Source organism: Pagrus pagrus (genome assembly GCF_965226575.1).
Source record: "Pagrus pagrus genome assembly, chromosome: 4".
In the NCBI taxonomy this organism is placed as follows: domain Eukaryota; kingdom Metazoa; phylum Chordata; class Actinopteri; order Spariformes; family Sparidae; genus Pagrus; species Pagrus pagrus.
The window spans coordinates 17,666,104-17,693,052 of NC_140188.1; the positions used below are offsets into that span (position 1 = coordinate 17,666,104).

Consider the following 26,949-nt stretch of genomic DNA (forward strand, 5'->3'; position numbering starts at 1 on the left):
ACACTGTCAATTTACAATCTGTCTGTGTGATTTAATTTTAGATGGTGGCTTCTGCGACTCTTTTAAGTCCGTGTGTGCGTGCAGTTGTGTGTGAGTTAATCAGGAGACATCAGCCGCTGCTATGAGGATGAGTGCAGATGATAGATGATATAAGTGGAGATTAGCCAGTCATCCAGTCGTAAAAGTCTAATCAACTGAAATGATAAAGACATCTGTAGTGGAGCAGAGCCATTGTCGGGTTTGCTGAATGCAGTGAAGTCGCAGCCAAATGTGACAATTGTAGCTGTTGAGCAGGTTTTAACGTTTGTCCGTCAGTTTGGCTTTGTGCTGAATTGACGTGCTGATGCTGTTTGTACATTGATTCATTGCTTGCATTTACATTATGGCTCTATAAATGTAATGTTGTCCCATGTTTTGTTGGGTTTGACATGACAAGGACATTTCTTGACTCTTTGTCATACTTTGCTGGATTTGAGTCACACTGTTCAAACTGCTATAACATTTGGTAGTTTTTAAAAAAACAAGAGTTGAAAAAAATCAAACTATTTCCTGTTGCAGTCCTTTGTGCTACATCTTTTTTAGAAAATGGAGTGTTTATGATGCAATTAGGAGTCTCACAGCCTGGGGAAGCATAGTCTTGTGGTACGGCAGTGGATACTTCTGTATCTTTCGCCAAGTGGCAGCAGGGTGAACAGACTGTGTCTGGGGTGGGTGTTGTCTGTGGATGGGTACCAGTGATGCTCTGGGTGGTTTAAATCCCCCTCTGTAGAGCCTTCTTATCCAGGGCCATGCACAAACCATGCCAGTTGTGATGTTTCCAGTCAGGATGCTTTCTATTGCTCCTTTGTAGAAGTTGATCAGAATCTGGCTCTGGAAGTTAACCTTCCTAAGTTCCCGTGGGAAGAAGAGACTCTTCTGTGCTTTTTTAGCCAGGGTGGCAATGTGTTTGAAGTTTCGATGGAGTACGAAGGAATGTCTAAATTGATAACTCCCTTGAACAAACAGGTACTTTGTGTGCACATGCTACCGCACATACTGCATGCTGCCATCTCAAGTGTAAATAAAATGGAAATGAACACACATAGAATTTCAATGGATAAGAAGATCAGTTCAAGGTATTATGGTAATTCTTCACGATAGAGGTGCGTTATCGGCCAAAGAATCCTAATAATGTTATCATTGTAATGAGCCTCATTGTATGCACAGCATTTGAATAGGTAGAAAGGTCATTTTGTGGTAAATCACAAACTATGGTCAGGGCATGTTAGACTTTTGCTGACCTGTGCATGAGACTGCAAAAAGAGCACTGGCAACATTATTACCTAAATCTCCGGGAAAACCTGGTAAAACCCTGTTTATTTTCAGTTCTGAGGAGTTTTCATATGTCGTTGCTATGGCAACAGGTTAGGAAAACCTCGATCCTGTTATGAGTGACAGGCGGCTTTAATACTATCACAGAAAAGCACTGCGGACTATTTATTTATTTCATTATTTCAGAGGTGCAAATGAAATGGCCCAATATACCACTCTGTCTTCTGTGATTACAGGAGTAAATCACAAATGTTTTCAAATCAAAACTGCCCGAAAGAATGTTCTGATAACCAATTTCGTTCCTCTTGGCCTTTTTTGCTCTTGATCAGCAGCTGAAATTGTCCTTTGGGGTGAATTAATTCTTGTGATGGAGTATGTCAAATCTGTCCATGTTGACAGGAGAATCAGACAGTTCCTCTTAATTTGTGAGAAGTCGGCACTTGTGAGATATGGAAATGGGGGTCTCTACTGAAAAGTGATTATGATGTTATTTCTGAGCCAGAGAGGGCACTTATTTATTCAGACAGTTAAGCTAACTGTGGGAGACAGGCAGCTTCTTACAATTCTGAGCATGGAAGCCGTTCTCTTGCACCTGCCCGACCAAGGTTGGAAGCAGTTAGAGGCCTCAGTGTCTCGGCAGGTACAAAATACACTTCACACCGGTCAGGTGTAGGTGTTTGTAGATTTGTATTTTGCAAAGTAGTGTCTGGTGGTTCACGATACTAATTAAACTGCAGACCTCAGGTAGACTACCACCCAAGGCTCAACATTCAGTATTCCTTCACACACATACTCATCGATACAGAAACAACATTTTAGTGTTTTATCTCCACATGCACACACATTTTTTCTTTGCCTAATTATCATTTTTAATATCAACAAGCAATCACTTTGAGCTTTTACTGTAGAAGAAGAGCTGCAGGTGATAGTCCGCACCAATCCTGTTCTTAAGCAAGGTTACCAACTTTACTTTGCTCTGCTGTTGTGTGGAAAGCTATTTGCACCATATGGAGCATGAAATCAGGTGTCAGTTGTCTTCTTTGTTAAAACGAAGTGAGTTTGTTTGTTTTCACTGTAAACAGACAAACCAGATGCTTCGCTGTTGTATTGACAAAGTACAGTAGTTGCTTGAGGAGTGTTTGCTAAGTTCACCCAAAAATTAAAATCCAATCATTATCGACCTAAGCCTCATGCTGATGGAAAATCAGGTGAAGTTTCGTAGTTCACAAAACATTTCTGGAGCTTCACCACAAAACAGCGCTGCAGCATTCTCCTAAACAAATGAAGTAGATGGGGCTGTCCACCGGCATACGGGTGAGTTTTCATTTTTGGATGAACTCATCCTTTAAGGCTTACAACTTCAAGGCTGGACAAAAACAAATGAAACACAATCTTAAAATCAGTATGACTTCCTCCAGATGGTGTTAGAGATGCGTTGCATGTGTAAAGTGATGTCAAAACATGACAGATTTTCATAGTACCACACACGAGAACACGGATGCCCTGCATATGTCACCATAGCACTGCCTGATCCATCACACCACCTAATCCACATGTGCACATGTCAAAGTGTACATGTTGTGACAAAATTGGTTGGCAGGTCTGTTTAAAGCTCAATAACATTGAAGACGTTTTCTTCATATCTATTTGCAGCATGAACAGAATCATAATCAGAGCTCTTTAGTACTGTTTACTGTTCCGAAGAGAACATATTCATGTCATTATTTGGTCTAATCTTACTTAATCACATAAGATCATGGCTGAATCCTGACTGAGATGCCATACATGAAATCCATGGCATCGAGAGATCCATTAGCAGGGATCATCATGCACTGGCTCTGTTCTGAGTAAAAAGAAAAAACAGCCTAAGTGTGTCTGTGTGCATGTATATACAGTTCCTCTCTTCTGTCTTTCTTTGGTCAATATCCATTAGGAGGGGTGAGGCACAACGCCATAAAGAGCGGAGAGGTGGGGGAGGAGAAGGGAAGGGAGGTGCTGAGGAGAGGAGATGTAGGAAGAGAGAAAACAGTATATGCCGCAATGAGTTTAAGAAATGTATTTAACACTGTATTGGTTATTGCTGTTATTTGTTTTGCCAAGCAGCATATGTCTGAAACTGATCCCACTCTTTGAAGCTTCATCAATGCCACTGAATAGAATTGATAGAAGAAAACAAAGTGCGTACCTTCCCTGAAATGAATAAGTGGAAATATTGCTTTGCGACACAAGGACTGCTGAGGACCTACATGTTTGTTGAAGTGGCTGCCATAGTTCCGGTGGACGAAAACTGAAAGGTGGATGAGGGACTGAGGATTTTATTCCCGGCTTTTACTTTGGACCTTCATGCTGAAGCAGCACTTTAAAGGGTGAATTTATTCGACGATGATTTGGTCGTCAAAGAAAACCAGATCACCTTTTCCATGCTTTTGAGAAATACAATAGTTCTTATGTAATATCTGTATTTATTTATCTTTGTCACATGATATTTTAATCTCATCAGAAAACATTTGAATTCGTTCTCTGGTCATTCAGGCAAATACAGAGCATGGCATCCTATATTTACTGCACAATAGTTGCTACATTTTTTTCCCCCACTGAGTAAATTACTCCAGCCAGAGCATCCAGATCTCAGCATCTTCTGATCCATACACTGCCCTTGGTGTCCTATTTATTTAACTTCTATTTAAGCAGGCAGCTCAATTTAGAACCATTTCCACTTTAGAAAGACGACCAATAGTCCAGAGATTTTCTGAGGAGTTCAGAGCAGAGAGAGGCCTCTCTGATGCAGTCTCAAACCCCCGACTACTTACGATCAATGCCATTACAGCTCCAAGTATGTGTGTGAGTGTGTGCGCGCGTGCATTCGTGTGTATGTACTTTGAAAGCCTTGGTCGGCAGTGAATTAGTTAACTCCCCGTCTGAGACATGCTCTTCAAACCCCCTGACTAATATAATCAATGTCTATTCAAGGGTGTGCTGGTGTGCACATGTGCATGTGCCATGAGTGTTTATGTGTGTGTGTGCACAGTGGACCAGCTGGCAGTTGTGTATTAGCCAAAAACCCAATGTCAGTTTTACTGCCATCAATGGTAACAGACCTCAGCAGGAGGCTTTTCTAAGTGTCTCTGGTGTCGGTGTTTCTGTGTGTGTGTGTGTGTGTGTGTGTGTGTGTGCGTGCGTGTGTATGTGTGTGTGTGTGTGAGAGAGAGAGAGACAGAGAGAGAGAGAGAGAGAGAGAGAGAGACTTCTCAGTGACCCTCATGCCTCCTTTTGTACCTCAAACACAACAACTAAAGGTACAGCATAGTTGTTAACAAGACACTATAAAAAAATATTTGAAATGCTTTATTTATTGATTTTTTTATGTTTTTTTCAGCCATTCTTTTTTTGTGACATTGAATGCCCTTATAAAATAATGATACTAAATAGATTACGGGGAAACGAGGCAGAGAGAGAGAGCCAAATAAGGTCCCAGGCTTGATTCAAATCATGGACTTGGCACCTAAGGTTAGGGAAAGATGTTGGCCTTGGTTTAATACAGAAACAGTCAAAAGTGATGTCAAGAACAACACACAATATTTAACAATATATAACTTTGCTTCCTTATCTGACCTCAACTGAAGTACTCTTACCACACATGAGCAGGATGTGAATCAGTCAAAGCTCTGCGTTTTGTACTGAACACCCACCATCCTCTCTGGCCGACTTCACACAACTTGCGGGCGATACATAAACGTAGCATTTCCTCCACTAAGGAAATATTGGCAGGGAACATAATGCACATAGCTCAAAAAAGGTAAATGGAAAAACAAATCAACTGTATAGACATATAGTTTTTAAAGTTTCGGCTATTGTACAAAAAGCACCAATTTTGAGTTTTGTCCACTGGACTGTGTTTCAGAAACTCTGACATGGTGGTATAAGAACCAGACAGTTGATGTCATAATCTCTGTCCACTGCTTTGTCTCGTTTAATATAGTTTGATATATAGGTTCTTTTTAATGGCCCATGACAGACTCAACCATCAGACAGTGGAAAGTGATAAAGCCTCTGGAAAGAAGAGTGCACTGGATCGTTTGACTCAACATTTTACTGCCTGTATAATTTAGATAAATTTACACAGACAAGTTTCTCCTCAACTTGATGCCTTATCATTAAACTTCCTTTTAATCTTTTTTTTCTACACCACTTTCCAGCCTTGATTATGTCCCTATTTCAGCTCTCTGCTGTCATGTATTTTTCTCACTAATCACCCTTTGCATTTTCCCCTTTTATGTGCGATCATTGGTGTGTTCTTTGTCTTTAAGATGTGTCACTGTTATTTAGTTCATGTGGTTTTTAATGAATAGGCCTTTTCAGGAGAGACAGTGCCTGTGGTCTTTCTTCTAACTGTTCTGACAGCTTAATAGGTGGAACTTGATAATTACCTGATTGCAATGGATCTTTTATTTTCCCTTAAAGCTACACTGGCGATTATGTAAGGGATGGCTGACAAACTGGGAGCCAAGAGCAACTGACGAATGCAAAGACCGATATATTTCACTCATGTTTTGCCTTCCATGTGAAGCAAACAGAGAGAGGCTGTTCCTCCATGATGTTTAATTCATTGCAGTAGGTTGCTTGTTGCTGTTGTGTCATTTAGTATGTTGATTTATGCTGCTGGCTGAACTTTTGGGACAAGGAACAGTTCTATATCAAACACACCATTATGATACAATACAATATACCTTAATGTCCCTTTGGAAAGATTGACTCAGACGCTGCACATACAGCTGCCTCCATATTAGTAATAACAAAAAAGAAACAACATATAGACAAGCAGCACGCACTGTAGCAAATACACATACAGTAGAAAAATACTAGGATGGCACTGAGTAGAGTGCATACCTCCACCAAGGCCCAACAGTCCCCTTTAATCCAGTAACAAATAAAACATGTATACCAGCCATCTACAGTAAATACACCTGTTTTTTTTCATCAAGATCCATGAATTAATTCCTGAACAGTTTGCGAAAAGGTCAAAAAGCACCACATATCACAGTGTCATAGAAAGTGTGAAAAAAAAATGGATCCTGGATCTGCACCTAAAGTTAATGGGGTCTTTTCTAGCCCGAGACCCATTCTCCATCAAAGTTTCATGGAAATTTGTTCAGCAGTTTTTTGTGCAAACCAAACAACTAACCAACAAACAGACACAGGCAAAAACATAACCTCCGTGGAGGAGGTAATTAAACTTTACACGTATCGCACAACCTATGATGAAAACACTATGAAGCTATTACACAACCCCTGCAGTCTCAAGCACTGTTTAAAATTTTAATTGAGGTGATCTGGGATCACCCGGAGGTCAAGAAGGATCAATAGCTTAGATTTCACCACCCGTCCCACCAGGGATAGCACATTATGCAGCCCAACCTGCCTGGCATTAGCTTGGCTGAGAAGAGTAAAACCCAATCCAGAGCTTTATTTGCCTAAAAGTACACTTTTCATTTCAGTATGATTGAAGGCCTTGTCAGAAAGATCCAGAGGTGATCGATCGCTGGGTGTTCACATTTGGCCATTATGTGCTCTTTCGTTTTTCAACGCGTGCATTACAACTTTTTCCTTCTCTGCCTATCTTAACAACATTCATTCTGTCAATTGTTGGAAATGACAGCTACTGAGAGCGACTGTGAGTGTTGTACGCATTACACGAGACAGAATGAAATGAGCACTGTGAAATGAACAGGTAAATTGAGTCAATTTTTGTCACCAGTCTTGCTATTACCATAAGTGCCGCCAGTTACCATGCTGCAACGCTGTTTTGCCTTGAAGCTCCGGAAATGTTTTGTGTGCGACGAAACTTCAGCCGACTCTCCAACTGAATGAGGGTGAGGAGATGATGACTGGATTTTAAATTTTGGGTGAACTTATCCTCTGACACTTTTGTGACACTGCTATCTACTATCTTGTCAAATGCAAACTTGTTTAACTTGCTGAACATGTGTGAGCTCCACCTTTTCATGTACGAATGGCTGCTACACCTTTATCTGCAGTGGATGAATTCAGCATGTGGTTTGTAAGCGTTCGTGTATGTACTTGTGACTTCAGGGATATCAGAGGTATGCAGAGTCGCAATCATAATGCAGACATGACCACCTAATGGATGCGGTTAGGCCCGGAGTGGTGCATTGTGAGCAGAATCTGATCTAGCAGCATTGAGATCTGCCAATCAGGGCAGTGAAAACTTAAGTTGTACAGTGACAGTAGCAGTGATTGCTGCATTTCTATCATTTACTGTAAGTATACTTCATTTTGCAGCTATATTGCAAAAAAAAACAAACAAACAAAAAAAAAACATCTACTAAATCTAAATCACTTTTATTTGAGCCTACAAGACTTATTTTTCTTAGACATAAACTGCTGGTGCTGTAATTTGTTAATTTGCACTGAACAAACAGCAACATGCAAAATTACTCATGAAGGGCTTTTTGCACTGTGCTTTGTCTTCAGATCTACAATAGAAGCCAAGTCCATGAAGCACACTCTTACAGTAAATTCTGGTGTGGGTTTTAAGGTGCATTTAGAGTACATTAACCTTCTGCCATCGATAGAAAGCACCATCATACACGCAGAAGCTCACACAAACACTTCCTGTAAATGGATAGCTCTTCAAAACCTACTTTTGAGCTCACACTTTTGATTCTTCTCTACATTTAGACCACTTTGTCTGTCTGGATCAGGTACGAGTGAGTACATCGTTGAGTGTGTGTGGGATAAGGTTTTTTGAGTACGTGCTTGCGTGTTTGTATTGCGTCTGTGTTTGTGTGTCCAGCTTGATCTAAAGAATCGTATTCGCCTCACATCTTCCTCTCCATGTGAAGGCACAAAGGGGGAACACACAGAAACTCATACACACCCACAAAAAGACACACCGCTGATCACTGCCCGTGGTCTGACTCTCCCTCTCTTGTGTCTTTACCTTTCATGCCTCGTCCATGGTTTGTGGTTCTTTGGATAATGGACTCACAGACACATAAAATCTGTGCAGACCAGCAGACTCAGGATTCAGTGACTGGAAACATGCATTAACCAGAGGGGTACTTGGAGAGTGCAGAGCTCCACCAGGGCCAATAGTCTTCTATAATATGCAAACCTGCAAGCACACTCAATATATTTGTCTGGACATACTGTATTTCCCAAACAATTCGACGTATGTTAATATATGGGTGTGTTTAGCTGAAGCCTTATCATCTTAGCTCTGCATTTATTATGTTTTTCTTAATTATTGTTTGTTGTCGGGAAGCGTAAAGGTCAAGTTTAATTATTGATTCTAATTCTTGATTCTGGGTTTCTGAGAATCATGACAACCTTTAGTCAATTTACTTTACCATAGCTACACCTTGCTTTGAGACAAAAGCATTGTTAGATTTCTGGCCATGTTACAATTGTACCCATTCCAACACTGTCCCAAAGTGCTCCATAACGAGCGCTTGCTGTATGAAGTTTGAGCAACTACATATGGCGGACACCCCAGAGGGTTACAGGTACCTGGGAATGTTGATTGTGATATGGAGCCATTGTATTTCTACACTTGGCTTTGTTTTGTCCGAACTGGACTTCACTTCCATCCACTGGATTTTAAGATGCATGGCATGTCAGCATGTATTCCCCAAGGGCCAAATGCACTGCCGCAGTGTTAACCAAAGTGAAAAATAGTTCTTGTATCTGCCTGTCATTCAGATCCACCCCAAAATTGAATGGGCTGTCTCTTGGCCCATGCTTCACCCTTCGACCAAGGGAAAATCTGGCCAGTAGTTTTCTCCAAATTTCACCTGACAAACAAACAAATAAACAAACAAGCTAGAAACATGTTGTCCTTGCCAGAGGCAATAACAAATCCACAATAGATAGCTGCTCCTGTGCCTGTTAATCACTTCTTTACTTGAGGATCTTTCAGAAATGCTGTGCGCATAATGTGGCGTTAACAGATGCAAATGCAGTCTTTTAACATTATCATTACATGTGTTTTGACAAGTGTTGACAGGCATGCCATTATTTGTCCAACTCAATCACCAGATCTGTTGTAGCTCTGATAGGCAGGGCTACACTTCTCCCCCCAGGCTAGGGGAAAAATGGGTTGAAGGATGAGTATTGTTCATTTTTTTGATCCTCAAACACCTTCAGTTCTCCTCTGAATGAACAGAACATGCATTATAGAATGCTAAAACCCATTAAAGTATGTGGTATGATGTTAATAATAAATTGTCAAGCATCATTAAACTCAAACATGGAGGCATGTGTATTATGTGTGTGAGTGTGTATGTGCGTTGTGTTGTGTGGTGGGTGGTTTTAAGGGTGTGGGGAGGTAAAAGCATTGGAGCAGGTGATGGGAGCATCTGGAGCAGAGCTGGGTGGGCTGAGGTGTGGTGAGCAGGTGGGTGCATATACTGTAGCTTACATATACTTTTTGGACACCATATGGAGCGCAAAAAAGCTTGTTCATGTGTGATGTGCATCTGTTCATTTTTGAACATGTTAAATGTGCATTGTAGTGAAGGTCACAGTTCATAGCTCAAAATAAAAGCTGCTTTAAACAGGCAGTTATACAGACTTCTATTACTTCTATGCTTGAAACTCTGACCATGTTTTTAGGTCTTCAACAAGGCTGCTGTTTAAAGGCTTTTGGTTGTACATTACACAGAACTTGCATAAAGCTGTAGAAGGAAAGAGGCAACTTTTATTTTATGAGTAGAGTACTGTAAAATCATTTGTATAGGTCTACAAAAGCAGCTATAGTGTGTTACACACAAGCAGAGACAACAGAGAACAGAAAAGTCTTTTATCATCGCAGAAAATAGGCTTCCCTTTTCATGACTTACGCTTACATTAAGCTTATTTTTAGTTTCAATGAAGCCAGCTGGTAACCTGGGAACAGGCAAAAGAAGTGACATATTGCTTCTACTGAATTTTCCTTTTTTTTCACATTTTGTATGATATTAACACTTACTGCACTCTATGAACCAACAGAGACTAAATGTACTGTGTTTCACCAGAGCTAATGACGATTTTATCACATACCAGTATCGGCATCAGCCCCCAAAAATTGTCAGGCTCTACTTCCAATGCTGATGGTGCCAAATTTTTTATGTATAATGACATTTATTTATATTTTTTAAGTGCTGATCAGAATACTTATATTTTTTGGGCTTTGAAGCTTCAGTGAAACTACCACAAATATTCGAAACTCCGATCATTATCTATGTACTTTCCTATTAGTGTAACTACGAGTCTACTGACAGACTAAGACAGGAGGGGAGACATCAGTCAATGTGTACTTCATCCCAGTCTCCAAAGTCTCATCAGTCAACTTGACGAGCGAGCAAGTGTTAAGCAGCTGCAAGTGCGTAGGGAGGGTTGCGAGCTCCTGACAGCGCCCATGTTCACGGGACAGCATTTGTGCATGCGCAGCAGAAATTCTCCCTCCCAGGGATGCTTTTCTGCTCGAGGATACCGCTCTGTGCACTCATGTGACGAGAGGTTTTGAGACTAATTAAGCATCATAGAGGAGCTTTATTTCACGATCAGACCTTTGACAGGTGATAAATCTGGTGGCCTCTGCAATAAAAGAAGAGTTATAGTACTGATTTGGATGTTGATTACCATGGCAACGGTAGATGCTTTGACGCATTCAGGTCACTGTGAATATTTTCGCTGATTATACGCCTTATTGCCAAATGAATATATTCACAGCTTAAGTTCAGTAGCACCATCTGTCAGTTTTTAAACACCCGCAGTTTAACTGGTAAATCAGCTCAGCTGACAACAGGAGGAAAAAAAACAAATCACAGAAACCTTCTGTAGTAAATTGAGTGATATGGATAATGAGCTAGTCTTGGTTAGCCCCGTTGCGCACTAAATTATAATTTAATGAGTGAGCCCTGGCCTCATGTGTTTGACCTTGGAATGGGAAGTAATATATTATATGGCTCATAAAAACACAGGGGCCGATAAACCGTTGCTTTGTGCCATAGTGTGTGGCAGCAGCTCGCTGTAATGCACCTACTCAGTGACCATTTCGAGGAATTTAATCTTCTGATTAGTCAATTACAAACTCTCACCGAAATTCACTGCTTCTTAGGGGTTGCCATGGCTGCTTACATACGCATATACACATGTAGAAGATGGTTTGGCATTTTAAAGGCCGCTGCTGATACCAGCATGTTTGGACTGAAGCTGACATAAGTGGTTGTTTGCACTGATGATTTCACAAGTCAGACACACGTCGGTTCCATCTAATAGGAAATATATATATATATATATATATATATATATATTAATATTAGGTACGGCATGTCATCAAATAAGCCACATATGACATTCTTTATGTGTACAACACCAAACAGGGGATTTTCAGCCTCATCCTAGCCTTCCATACCACCAAACAGATATATCTGCCCGATCATTATATGCACACTCAGACGTTCATGCACGCTCCTGTGCACATCCCAGCACCCACTGGTGGCAACGAACAGTCAGTTTGCTGTAGGTCATTGTCATTTAATTGAATGATTCACTGGATACGTACTAATGAGCTTAAGGGCCTAATGACAAATGACTGTCCCCACGTGCACACTTCTGCGCACACACACATCCTTGCATCGCTGGTACCTGCTGTATTTGTGCCAATTAAAGGCAGAACTAATGAGTCAGATCAGAGAGGTTAAGTTCAAAGACACTGTAGACATGCTCTGTTTCATCTCTGCTTCTTCCCTATCGTTCACATCTGCAGACTTTTTCTCTCTCTCTTACTTCTTCATGTAAGCTTCTCTGAGTCTGCAGTGTTTCTCGTCCCCAGTTTTATATTTTATCATTCTTTTTGCTCCTTCTCCCTTATTTTACATTCTTTCTTCCCTTCACTCTGTATCACTTTTTAATATCCCAATTTCTCCCTCGCTTTGCTAGATCTCTGTTTTTTGCTCATTCCAGGTCTATTTTGCTTCCACCATTACCCTCCTTGTCCCTTATCGCCATCTCCTTTCTTCCTCCTGTTTGTACTCTTTTACTTGCAGTCTCCCTTTTTCTTCCTCCCTCGATCTCTTCCTTGCTCCACCTCCCTTTCCTCTCCTCTCTTGGATATTTGCGGAGCTCAGCAGAACGCCGACGGCTGCACGACCCATAATCCCCTTGTTTGGCGTCTTGTTGCCGTTTTCATCATCGTCCCAAATCGATGTTTAATTATCCTGCGACACACCCCCCACCCTCTATCCCACAGTCCTCTTCTCTCTTCCTCCTCGTCATCCGTCCACTACCCTCTACCCCTCTCCTGCCTCCACACCCAGCCTTCAGATCTTCATGGATGGAGGGAAGAGTAATTAAACAGACACACGGCTACACAGCGAGGGAGAACGGGAGTGAGGGGAGGGGGAGAAAAGTAGTAAAATGAGAGGAGAAGGCAGAGCAAAGGGAGATGGGAGAGGCAGCGGGTGAGACGAGGGGACTGTGGGGCAGGAGGGGGAGGAGCTGAGAAACAGGAGAGGATGAGGCGAAAGGAGGAGAGGGGATTTGGATGGTAAGTGGGGATCAGAGATGAGAGATGGTGGATGGATTGCATCCCACAACGCTAAATGAAATATGAGTAAACAGGCTCTTCATTAATGATTGAGTTTCCATCGTGTGCTTGCAAAAGCTTAACATTCAAGCTTGGTTTATCTATGTTTTAAGCTGCCTTGTAGTATTGACTTCCCGGCGTGACAGCTGCTGCGAGGGGCCGCAACATCACAACATAGTTCATAAAATCAAACATCAATATTCAAGAAAAGGCTCTGGTGTGTCTAGTCATTTATTTAGTTATTGACTCACTCACATTATCATCTTCAGATCATCTCTTAATGATTACACAGATCAATAGAAACTCATAACACAGCGTTAGGTCTTAACTTAATAAAAGGAAAGGCACCAGTGTGCTCTCAGCGCTCAGAGGGAGATGTGAGGTGAGGGTTGTGCATGATTGAAGAGAGCAAAACTATGATGACATTTAAAAACTTCAGCTGTTAACCTACAAAGTGCACTGCGTTGTTGTGACTGAGAGAACAGCTCGATAAAGTATTTAAATCACGCATTATGTTTGTCTGGAGCTCCTCACTTGTTTAGTTTCCTCCCGCAGTCCAGGTCAGCTAAAATAAAACCACTTTAAGTTCTCTTTTTACTTAAAGTGGATGTTAAATCTTGTTTGTATGGCCATTTGAGAGGAGCGGGGTGTTTCACTGCTTTTTTCCAGGGTATCTGCAAGTTTTAAATAAGTCTGTAGCCTATAGGATGCACTACTGAGAGCTGCATTAGCCTGGAAGCTCATTGTCTTATAAAGTGTGGATCACAACAGTTATTATGTTATGTATTTTAATTGGTTAAAGGTGCAATATGTAAGAATTGTCCACCTGTCGAATTCAAACAAAGGGCAGTGTGTCACCAGAGTACAGTAAGTGCTTACTACTGCTAACTGTAGCTGCTGTTAGCTTGTTAGCTCAGTTAGCTGTGCAGCTACCAGTCGTATTAGCCTGGGCTGGGAGCTCAGTGCGCCGGGGTGTTGGCGCTGTTTACCATCAGATCACTGCCTCTAGAGGTACAAAGTGGCGATATCTCTGCGACACAATACAGACACAACATCGAAACAGTTAATGATAGTTAATTGTTGGTATTTTTACACTGAAATAACATACTGCACCTTTAAACCACCCAGGATAGTTAAGGAACTGTGGTTACATACTCCCGGGAAGTACTGGAAAAAACTGTGATGAAATAATAATGTATTCATATCCCATCATACTTAAAACTGTGAAACAAACTTTAAATTGAACACTATATGGTATTGAAGAAGTCGTAAATTTAACCTGGTGAATCCTGCTGAAACCCTGTTTTGCCCCATGAAGAGGAACGAATGGACACAAATGAATGGAGGGGAAAAAGAATGACTGAGCAATAAATTCATTTATGGATGAAAATGTCAATTAAAATCTTACATTTAATTTGTCAAAAAGAAGCAAACAAGGGAAAAATACAGCCTGAGAATATCAAGAGGATCAATAGTAAACAAGACAAGCCGAACCAATCAGTGGGATCCAATCCAATATATTGAATGTATTTCAGTCCAATTTAGTTCAGCAGTAAGCCAGGATGAGATTAACATAGTATTAGGCATTTTCATCCTTGTCCTATTTGCAACTGCTTTGCAACTGACTTGTTGGGAATGTTTGTGCATATGAAATGTACATTTAGGCTACAGTTCTGGCAGTATCATCATTCCCATTTGGTTATTTTTTTCTCCCTTAGTTACTGTACATTGATTACTTCTCTCCATCTTTATTGAAGTCTTATCCTGTTATCCTTCATCCACTGGGGTGGGGGTAAGGGTTAAGGGTTATTAGTGGATATGTTTAGGATTAGGGACAGGATCTGGGAGCTAGTGGCAAACCAATCCAGTGTCATCAAGATGTATTAAAACCTGAGTCTTAGCAAGGAATTGCTAAAATAAGGCAAAGAGGCAGAGAGAACAACAGGATTGGTTATGACATTCGAAAACAACCTCCAGGACTGCGCTACACCAGTGTGAACTGCATGAGCACAGAAGCTATAATGTATTATTAAGTACAAAGTGCTAATTCTAGAGTAAAAACGTGTCCTCATATTTTTAAAAACATTGTCTGTTCTTCCCCAAAACAAGAAAAGAAAACTCTTCAGAATACTGAAAAGAGAAAAACAAATTGAGGTAGTTGAATATCAGAGGAAAGACATGGATTTGTGAATGTGTGCATACTTAACTAGCTTCATGAAAAATAAATTAAACCAAAATCATTATTTAATTGTATTTTCTTTATCAAAATTCTTCTATGTTTTTAGTGGCTTCCATCTTTCATCCATCCGACCTTGAGTCCTTCCCTCCCTGTACCTCCTCTTCCTTGTAAAACTGGCTTTCTCCTGCTGAACAAAAGGAATAAAAATGTACTTTAAAAACAACTTCTCTGTTTGAATGCATCGGTAGATTAGAGTAGAAACAACACTTCCACAAATATTCCTTTTTATGTGCATGTGAGTGCGACTCATGCTTGTGGTTGCTATACAACTAGGGCACAACATAGGAAGCCATAATGAGGAGCACGAGTGTTTGCAGGTCATGGGAAACATGATTACAGCGGATGTATTGATGTTGTGCTCTGTGGATATGTGGGATATCGTCGACAGATCCGTTCTTGTCCTGTTCGTATAGACTTGAAACATAAAACCCTCTTGGTCTTTCTCACTCTTTTCTTCTCTCTCCCTGTCAATCTCTTTGCTTGATCACTCCATTATTCATACATCCGTCCTCTTATTATTCTCTCCGCTGTCTTCTTTTATTTCCTCCTGTCCTCTAATCCCAGATTCCCTCTATAAATAAACAGGCACATGCCTCCACACATACGTGTAAGGCGATCCTGTATTAGCCATACTTTTCTATTTTTCAAATGGTGCACGTTGTTCCATTGATCTGCAGTATTGGCTCTGAGCAGCATTGTGTGTATGGGGAGCCTTTCCTCTCTACATTTTCTCGATCTTTCAGCCTCTATCCATCTCTGTCAATTGCGTTTTTTAATCCACTTAACCCCATTAAGACTGAATTGTTGTATGGCTGAACCCCTTGGAGGTTAAGCTGCATTACATGTGTGTACCGTAGAGTTTGATTGATGTAATTGCTGTGTATTTTACCTCACATTGACAGAGCACAATAGAATAAGCAGTACATTATCTATTCTGAGCCGGAGATACTGGGGGCTTATTTGGAATCTCACTGTGGATGAATCAGTTTATTTAAGACTTAGCAATAATGTTTTATTTCATCTGAATAATTTCCATTTATTTTAAAGTGCTGAATCTATGGATTTGAAATATGCCTGGCCCCTAAAAATGTCTGTGTCAGTCCATTTATTCAATTTTTTACTGCTCATATGGAGTTAGACTACTTATCAAGAGTCACTCCTCTTTCTACATTTCCCAGCCATTAGAAAACCCCATGAGAGTGTGCCTGATGCATGTGTATACAGTAGAGAGAAGTAGCAATAGAGGCAGAACCGGCAAAACAGCTAATCTATCTTGCATTATAGGTTAGAAAGCTGCATCTCTAGCCATGTTTTCCATCAAAATATAATGTTGTTTTTTTTTTCTTTTTTTACTAAATTTCCAGAAAATCTACAAAACAGTATGCACATGAATGCACATTTTCATTTACTGAGTTAGTTCATTGAGATTAACAGCTGGTTGTGCTTTTTTTCCAGTTGGGTCTTTGTTGGAGAAAAAAGGGAGAAACCAGATTTTGTAACTAAAAAAATAACTAAATGTGGAAAACAATGCAGAAAACACTGTATTGATGTTGTGTCCTAATTTGAACATTGCTCAACACAGATCTGACGTTCTCATCTACACATTTACATCTCTTCAGTGTTGCAAAAGCCTTGGTGGTTGTTTCAGTCCCATGCGTCGTATACAATATCATGATTGTTTAACTACATCTGTATCCAGTCTAGATTGTCACAATTGGCTTTTGATGACACACCAGCTTTATTTATGTATTTTTTCTGCTTTTGCATTTGGGTTTTTTTTTTGCACAAATATAAAATGAAATTGCAGAAAAAGGGGGATGTAAGAACACTGTGAATCTCCATCAACACACAACATTTATATGAATGTTTTATCAGTATGTCTGAATAATTATTGCACAGTATTACAGAGCCTTAATCAACATCTGCCTAAGGCATGGTGGAGATTAAGGTTGCCATAGGCAGTGGATTGTTTCCACCAATAGGAGCCTGTGCACTTAATACATGTGAATGAAGGGGGTTGTTGCTGAGGAGATCCCGCATCGTGACTTTAACACAAACCTACACATTCTCAGTTAGTCACCTGTGTTCAGCTGTTCGGTTTCTGATGATATTGGCTTCTATCAGCATGTTAAAGTGTGATTAGAAACACTATGGAGAGTAATCTTGTCGTGGTACTTAATGCTGATGCTTAATTATTGGCACTTTCAAATAAAAAAAAATTACTTTTTCAGCTCTCCCACGGCCATAACATTGAATCATGACCTTGTCAATTTCTTTAACGTGCTGTGATAATTAAAAGATTTATTCTGCCCATCAGTCATTACGTTCGAATTAGGTTTAATAGTCTTCCATTAAACCCCATTATCACACCTTAGCAACCCACATACCAAGTCACAGATGTAAAGTTCTTCTTCTGTGAACTAAAACTTTAACATGTGAAAAGAAAATAACATCACATGTGAATTAAATACAGTAAATACATTCATATGTGAAATTAAATCACACGAAATTTGCTTTTTCGCATGTGAATTCCAGATTTTCACGTGATTGGCGATCTCCACATGTGATCTAAAATGTTAACATGTGAAAAGAGCACAGTGACAGCAACAATCAAATATAAACATTAAAAGAAAACACAACAACATTTCAAAAAACACAACATTCCCACAAACGTTTTCTCTCTTTTCTGTCCATATAACATCCATCAGGCTAATATACCTTTCAGTGTTCTTTGATCTTCTTTTACATAAACATTTCTTTACACATTTGCCCAATGCTCTTATCAGGAGTGACTTACAGTAACTTCAAAGAGGTGCATACATTAGCTTTCATTCCACTTTTATTCATGTGAAGTGTGAGATGTACAAATGGACGGAAGTATGAGGAGAGGGATTCAAGAAACATGGGAGGAGGTACAGGTTAGAGTTGACGACAGATGAAAGAAGAGAGAGGAGAGGTGGGGAGAAGGTGGGGAGAAGCTGGGAAGGAGAGAAGACGAGCGACTGCGGGAAAACAAAAGGACGCAGTGAAGGACTGTGGAAGGGCAAGGAGCAAGATGAAAAGAGGGGGAGCGGAAGGGTGGAAGGAGAGTGAAGGATAAAAGAAATAAAGGAGCAAAGGAGAATAAGAGGGGGAGGGTGGAAGGAGGGAAACAAGGCCTCATTAGAGCGAGGACCCTGGCTCGGCTCCACACAGAGGACCTGCTGTCAGGGGTCCTGCTGAACCGAGCCACACCAACCTCCTGAACACACACAAGCACCATCTTGTATTCTTTCAGATTGACAGAGATGAATAACCGATGAGAAAACAAAGCTCTGCACTACACACACACTTCACACACACATCAAGAGTTATATCGAACTTCAGAAGGCGTGCACCTGGGCCGAGTGCTGCCATTGGGAAATAATCAAAAGTTGATGACAGGTTGCTGAGTGTTACAATTTTCCTCAGCACTTGAATTTCAGTGTATCTCAGTGGCATCTGGATATCGCCGTCTTGTTCTTCTGTGCTTTCGGTTATGTGGTGATATGCTGCTTTTATCCGGCTATTCTCTCGTTGAAAGTCAACGACAGACGTGTCTGAGTGTTTGCAAACAAAGGGGCTAGGATACACTTCTGGGTGACCAATGCTATCACAGAATTGGCTTGCATGAGTCTGGAAAGAAGCCCAGACGATTGGCTGTCTGGGGCTCTAACAGCTCCTCTGTGCCTGGAAAAATATTGGGTTTGTTTTGTGTTTCTTTTGAGAAGAGTGGAACAACATGAAAACATTTTTTTTTTTTTTTTTTTGGGGGGGGGGGGGATTAGAATAAATAATTAAAAAGAATGTGGTGCCAAGTTGTGGTCAGAGCTAGCTGTCCCGAAGATGGAAAAGAGACTGTCAGCCAGCAGAGCAAAATGTAGATGTTATTTAAAAGAAGTAAAAAAAAGTTGCTTTTCTTCTCCAAATTGTTCAGTCTGATTGAAATACATCAAGGAGGAACAGAGAGACAAAAGCGAATGCAATTAACTGCAACAGCAATTTGCATCATTACTCGGCGAATTAAAGCCTCCAGCATTTTTACTAGATTACAATAATGAACATGTTTTTTGTTAAAATGGATTTACTCTTACCAACAGCGTTCATATTACTGTCAAACCAGCACCCCTCGGGCAATGTTACTGTGACATCACTTGGGCCAAAACACGGTATATCAAAGAGATGCTGTTCAACTGTTGGCAGGACACCTCGATCTGCATGCAAGGTCAATTATGATTTCATTCAGTGGAGGTTTGTGTTTGTAAAACTTTCCTAGAGCCAAAAAAGATTTTAAAATCTGTGATGTCATCACAATATGGACAGGGTGTGAGAAACACTACCACCCATATAGAGTGGGCCACACACACACAGGTAGTAAACCTGGAAGACACACAGTGTATTTTTTCGACTAAATAGGTACCATTTTTTGGTCTGGCATTTATTTAGTTGACTTAGGTGAGCCTATTTTTTTCCCTAATGTCAGCACCGTGCACCTCAGTGCAGTTGTTGAAAACAGGCTAAATGCTCTTCAGGCATTTTTTTTTTCACCTTGTTGCCCTTTTTTGTGAACAATTCTTTTGTAATGCAAATTCAGTACACATACATTTTCACTCCTTTTCTACCCTCCACCCTCGCTGTCTTGGTCCCTAACCCCTGGCGACCTAACCCTCCCCTCCCCTGCCTCAGTTTTGACTAACATTACTAATACAAACACACATTCAACACAATACACAAACACAATACATATGTTAGTACAGAGGCAGCCTTCTTCCATATTTTCATAATGTTGCCCTGGCTGTGGACAAGTTCTGAGAAGATCACATCATGCAGGTATTGCAGCCATATTCTCGTGTGCAGTTTGGGGGGTTGGAAGCCAACACTGCACTATAAGTTCTTTGGCTGCTGTGTACATCTGATGGAGTTAAGGCCACTTTCCTTCTCATAAACCTCTGGGTATTCCCATATCATGTGTTTAAGTGTTCCAGATATATTGAGGTTGCACAAGTCATAGTGAGGGCTTGCTCTCTGTTTCATATAGAATCTCACAAGTAAGGTATGGTAGGCCCTCTAAGACCCCTTTTCCACCAAGGCGATTCAGGTGCTGGTTCGAAGCCAGTGCCTACTCTGGAAAACTGGTTCCAGATTGGCACCAACACTTTGCTCCTCTAGAACAAAGAAATACTTATGTTAGGGGCTGTGGGCAATGTTATCGTGGCAAAGGACCAACTAAATTACGGCATCTTTAAAAACCAGAATGAGTGTAGCATGTTCTCACTTATCCATGGGAGAGTAAATAAAATATTTTCACTATTTTCTCACCAATTGAAGCAACAGTGGTCTGAGTACCAGTCATTTTTGGATGCCAGCGTGGGCATGCAACTGGGCATGTGACTCTACGGTGGCTTTCATGCCACTGGAAAAGCAAACTGGTTGTAAAAGGTTGAACCAACTTCAGCCCAGCGCTACAACCAGCCCAGAACCAGCACTTGGTTCACTTCGGTCGAAATGGAGTATATAGTGGAGTATATAGTGAATCAGCTCATGATTGGGGTTCTTGGATGTATGGAAAATGTTCTCAGTTTATGTCCTCATCCTCAAGAGCCAAGTCCTTGAGGCCTTGATCAAACGAGGCCTTTATGTGTTTGTTGCTGAAGCTGTCAGTATATTGTCGACACAAGTCCTCTGGGTCGGTAGTGTGGCTGCCCAGTTGACAACCAGATGTATTTGCAGCTTTGTGGACCCACACTGTGCTGGCGTAACGGGGGAAATGCAGCCCATCCCCGCCTGTTTAAACCACAGCACACATTACCATCTATTTTTGGAAATGAACATTAAATATGAAGCCCACCAAGTGCAGTAACAAAAAGTTACAAGACGTCATCAGAACATCCTCACCACCTCCCGATATACTTAAGCAGCTGAGAACTTGCGTGATATGCTTCCGTGCTTTGCACAACTGCGCTTCAGCCAAAGATAAATCAGCATATTCTACTAATAACTCATGACAGGATGACTCCTTAAAAGTTTTAGCTTCTTTTGTTGAAAGGCTATACTTTATCACTTAATTGTGCTTAGCAGCTATTCATAACCAAAGGCCCTTTTTATTTCTAGCCGTTGTCTTGTGCATTACTGCCATGAAGTGTTTGAGTTAAAAAGGTCGGCCAATCTTTGAGTTGATTTTGATTGTGTTGTTTTGAAGCTAAGCAGTTTATGTCTCTCTTGCGTCCTGAGCTAATGGCTTCACATGGGCACTGAGCAATCTCTGTTAATTGTTGAAAACAGTGTCCCGTCACTGCTAATAGGCCTGCGTCCCACTAGCGGTCTCTTTTAATTGGCCTGTTTGACTCTGCTGTACTCTGCTGGGGTGTGTGCTGTAGTGAGCGTGTGCACACATGAGCTCATGCATGCTCATGTGTGTAATCCATAATATGTTACTGAGGCTGGTGATTAGTCTTAGTATCCATTTGATCTTCCTTTGTCACCCTTTCTTCTGCTCCTCACTTGCTCCTCTCTCATCTACGTCTTTGCTTGCTACTGTAACGACCAGCTCCTAAATAATCACCACGCACACTCACACAGTTATATGAGCCGGACTTCAACTCTCACACAAGCATGCTTGTTACGAGGTTCATAAACAAGGAGATGGAGAGGGCAAGGACAGAAGAGATGAGGTGTCGGTGGGATAGAGAGACATTAGTCTGCACCATACCAACTCCTCTCTGCACTGCCTGGCTTTATAATTTAAATGAGCCAGTGTATGTGTGTGTACTCATCTTTGCTGTAGATTTCATGCCAGTGTGCGCTGTACAGTACAAACAGAACAGCATGCGGCCAAATAGCGGCTGATCTTGCTCAGTGCACATGCATGCATGAGCGCCTCTTAATGCTCGTATAATAACAGATGAAATATTTATTAATTATGTAAAGGCTGGCGTTTGCATTTGAGCTGTACAAGCATGTGTGTGCGTGAGGGACGGCGGTGTTGGATACATTTGGATTTAATAGTGTTGCTGGGTTTGCTGACAGTGCATTTGCATAAGCCAAGTAGATCGTTTGCGTGGACTGTATGTGCGATGTATGTAACCGAGCCAGCTCCTCTCGGTGCAGAACATCAGTATTAATATGTTTTTTTGTTTCAGTGTTTGAAATATTCCTCCAGACAGAAAACTCCCTTTCTCCCTCATTTTTACTTCCTATTTTGTGTTTCCGCTCTTTCTCTATTTCTCTGTACATCTGTGCAGTGTGTCTTTATCTCCCCTGCTCTACTTTATGCATGTTTTTCCCTCTCTGATGCATACTTACAGGAAACCAACGCCTCTGAATGCATTTTATTTTAATGTATGCATTACGAATCAGGGCGGAATGGATAATCCAAATGAGAGCTTCTTATTTTTTTTGCAGTATGTGTTTCTATGTGGAGCTTTGAAACAGAACATTTTCCACGCAGCGATGCAGCTGATTCAAGTCACTGTCAGTCACTCTGTGACAAAAACTTCTGTCCTAAAAACTCCAAAAAATATTCATGTGCTACTGTAGGCCACAGCTACACAGACAGCCAGATCATTTTGGATTTAGGTTTGGCAGCCTCTAAGCTCGAGTAAATACATTTAGTGATTACCTAATTGTTGATTGTATTTTGAGTGGGCTTTGCAAGGCCTCAAGTCAGGGACATTACTCAGCGCATGAGGGACGTTGCATTCAGATAGAACAAAACACGATACAAACTGGAGTGATGCGGTTTTCATTCAGCACCAGCACTACATTAAAAACTGACGGGCTTTAGCAGGCCGGGATGGTCTGCTCCACTGTATTGAACTGAAAACATGTTTTTCTTGAGCCCCTAAAACCTCGGGCGTGTATCAAGTACAACTTGTCATTGAAGTCAAAGTCTATCCCAGCCCTTACAAGACTCTTAAGCCATTAACAAGCATCAGCCTCAGCCCCACTCTCTCCCCCTATGGCCCACTTAGATGGATGTAAAATTAGGCTTTAATCCGCCAGCTGAACTAAATACATGCTCCCCAGTGTCAACACCACTCATTCCATAATATTTCATTTCTCTCTCTCTCTCTCTCTCTCTCTATCGTTCACTACTACATTTATGTTCCCTCTATTTCTAAGCTCAAACTAACACTTCCTTTATTCTATTTCTTCTCATTCCTTCTCCCGCTTTCTGTATTTCCTCTATGATAGATGGGCTAAATTCAGTGCATGGTCCCCACTGTCAACACTGCACTTTAAATGAATTTAATCTCCTCTCTCTCTGTGTCTCCGCTTTTGTATTTCTGTCTCTCTTTACCTCTCTCTCTCTCTGTCTGTGGTTGATGGGCCATGGGCGGTTTGTGGATCAATAGTTTTGATAAATGGGAGGAAATCTGGCAATGGCTCTTGAAAATCCAACCTATTACAGCTAGTTCAGGAGCCAACCGGTTGAGTGTCTGTGTGTACATGGCGAAATTGCTTACACCCTGGTAGAGACGGACAGTAAAAGAAGCAGACAGACAGGCAGTGGTGCAGCTGTGAGCTGGTTGAGAGATATGATACATGCTCCCAGTGGACACCAATGCCCTGTGGACAGTGTTCAGCAGTACCGACAAGCTATTTGATTATTCTTTAGTCAGATTACTCTTGTATATTCACATTATTTTGCATTACTGTGCCGCTGTCGCACATTTCTAGCAGGCATTCCTTTCACGCCAGCAGGCAAATTCACCAAATTATAAAAGATGAGAGACTTGGCCCCTTGCAATTACTTCACAAAAAGTACCAGCACCTTGCAGCGTGCTACCTTATTTGCATGCAACTCCCATTCTGTTCTTCAATCTCGCGCGCTTCAAGGTCACAAAAATAGCACTAGGAGTACGGCTGCCGGTGAAAAAAGAGCCCGCAAAGTGCATTGGACAGGCAGAGGGAAAGAGGCAAGACAAAGTTAGACAGAGAGAAAACAGACCATTGCCTCCATGTTAGTTACAATTATTGCATTAAATGCAGTTGCGATATATGTATCTGTAACAGATCCCACAGTATTGTTTCTCTATTTTATCAGGATTATACAATCTCATGTTGTGTTTCAACAGCTATGTCCTTCAGGAGAGAATCAGTCGTATTGTATCTCATGTACCAACGCAGACTCAAAATTCAAACTTCAAACAATAAAATAATAAACGCACAATGAAATCAGTTTCTGTTATTGCACTATAAAGTGTATCTAAACTGCCAAAACAAGGACAGCAACATCACATGGTATTAGAGAGGGGAGAGTTTGGTCCCTTTAAGATCTTAAATGGAATTAGAGAGGATGACTCAAAGCAAATAAAACGGGCTTCTGGTCCAGTAGTTTTATTACTTGGACTCAAAATAAACACATAAAATGGCTGGAGTTATAGATCTGGGCATGTGGCCAAAAAGACAAGCATGTTGACTTTGACTTAAGCTGCAAGGAAATTGGGTCAGAATTTTCCTTTCAGTACTGAGGCAGCACCTGTTTCGCAAGTATTTTTATACAACATATGTCAAACAGCATGAGTTTAAGTTATAGTTGAGACTCTGATGACAACTGGATGTTTACACCTCATATGTACGTTATCAGTGTTCAAAAAAGTACTGTGTCTACATCTGCTGTGTAAAATGAGTAACTAGTCCATCGTTGGGTTGTATTGCTCCTGAGTGTAAGTGGTGACTCAGAGGAAGGCCAAAGGGGAGCACAGCAGGACAGCTTTTAATGTATTTCTCTAGATCAATCTGTGGTATTGAACAGAATGTAGAGTTTATATGTAATCTGTACAGAATATCGAATGTCAGGGTTAATCAGTAAATGTACACTTTCCAAGCATCAAAGAATATTCCTGTTGAGATTGTATATGCTCCAGAAGTAAAGGCTTTCAGTAATGTGCTTACAAAAACCTTAAATCTCATCTCTCTTATCTCTAATCAGAAAGAGCAAATGAATTACAGCAGCCAACACTGTTAACAAAATACTAATAAAGCAGTTAAATGAGACAGTAAAATGAATTCATGAGCCTTTTCAGCACCATGGACAGCGCTGTTGATTAGCCCTTAACAACTAGAGCAAGTGACTGCGCTGGCTCTGTTTTGGGAATCATGACTTAATGAACTTTAACAGAGTTTTTACAGCTGCTCTAAGAAAACACCCCTAACTCCCTAGTTTGTTTTTAGTGGAGCCCAGAACTCAATAATTATCTCTGAGAGGAAGAAACAGCACCTGTGTGCGAATCTCTACATAAAAAGACATTGAACTTTCTTTGTCTTTGTTGCATTTGTGAGCACAGAAACAGCCATCAAAAGTCAAAAAAGGACTCTTATGAAAACTGTCCCACCTCAACAATGTATAGTTTGCATATAAAACACACCATTTGGAGAACAAAAGTATTTAGCCTGAAAAAATATGTGACAGAAGAGTAAGACAGTGACATTAGAGGCATATGGAGCTCCTTTTTTGAGTGTCTGTAGCCCCCATGAGCAAAGTGTGACCATCTGACATACGGCTAACTGCTGGTTTAGAGACGAGAAGGATAGGATTTTAGGATGAACAGGAAATTCATTTCAGGAGTTTTCCAACTGCAGTTATCTTAAAACTTTGCAAAAGCTCTTTACTGATCGTACTGGGATGTCGATGCAGAGTGTTATAGACTCACATTGAAATAAGGGAAGTATACTCATATCAAATATTAAAAAAAAAAAGATTTGTTCTGTTTTTACTGCTGTCAACATAAAACTGGATTACAGTAAACAAAATGCCTCCTGTGGATCCAGTCGCCCATTAATAGTTGGATTCATGGTCCCATTCAGCTGCTAAACATTATATATTCATTCGTAACTCTTTGTTTGTCTGTGGTTCAAACTGAATTGAATAACAGATGAGACGAAGACAGAGGTGAGGAGAAATAAGAGCTTCTTTTTATTATTCATCCCAGACAGAATGACGAAGACGACAACAGATGAACCAGACTGCACACTATAATCCACTGCAGGTCTGTGCAGACTGCCAGTAGTTACTTTCGGTGCTTATGGAAATCACCAGACAAAAAATAACACATTGACAGCAACAGAGACGTTCTTCCATCACGGATAAATTACTGTAAACAACTGACAACAACCCTCACCGAGGCACCACACATTTCAGATTCAACAGAGTGCTCAGCGTACAATAATAACACTAACAATCAAGTGCAACCTCCACACACCTACCCAGACACAGATACTGTGCAGACTCATTTAAACATACATAATGTATATTCACAGCTACATTCACCTTATTGATCTCCAAATGTGGCCTTTTTTTTCTCCCAGTGTGAATGCCCCTGGACTGCCTTGTTTTGGCTTAGAAAATTGCCTCTGGGCCGAGCGACAACAACATCCCTGCCAGCGTCTGTACATTTGGCTATAATCAAGACTGATAGAAACATCTCCCCGTGCTGGAGCTCTCTTCAAAGCCCGTGTCGGAAAGCCATTTTCCTCCTAATGCTAATGTGGCCTATGAATCCGCTGTATTGATACCGAAGCTGCTCTTTGAACTGTGGACTCTGTGTGTGTGGCGTGGTGGGCACGGCTGAAGGAGGGATTAGGTTTTGACTGTGTTTGTGTGGATCTAAATCCCTAACAGAGCTAGCTGACCCCAGGGCGGATGGAGAGAAATGAGTTCATCCTCAAGATAAACACACACAGATACCCTCCCCGACACACACACACACACTTCTGTCTGTCTCTCTCTTTTCCCCTCTCTCTCTCTCTCATGTTCACGTACACGCAAACACACACGCACAGTTTGGTT

At 41.0% G+C, this 26,949-nt stretch overlaps 1 protein-coding gene across 2 annotated transcripts in view; it reads left to right on the top strand.

The window, feature by feature from the left end:
* LOC311256109 (leucine-rich repeat and fibronectin type III domain-containing protein 1-like protein) overlaps window positions 1–26,949 on the top strand; it is a 187,894-nt gene that overhangs the window by 107,746 nt on the left and 53,199 nt on the right. The window lies entirely within an intron of this gene.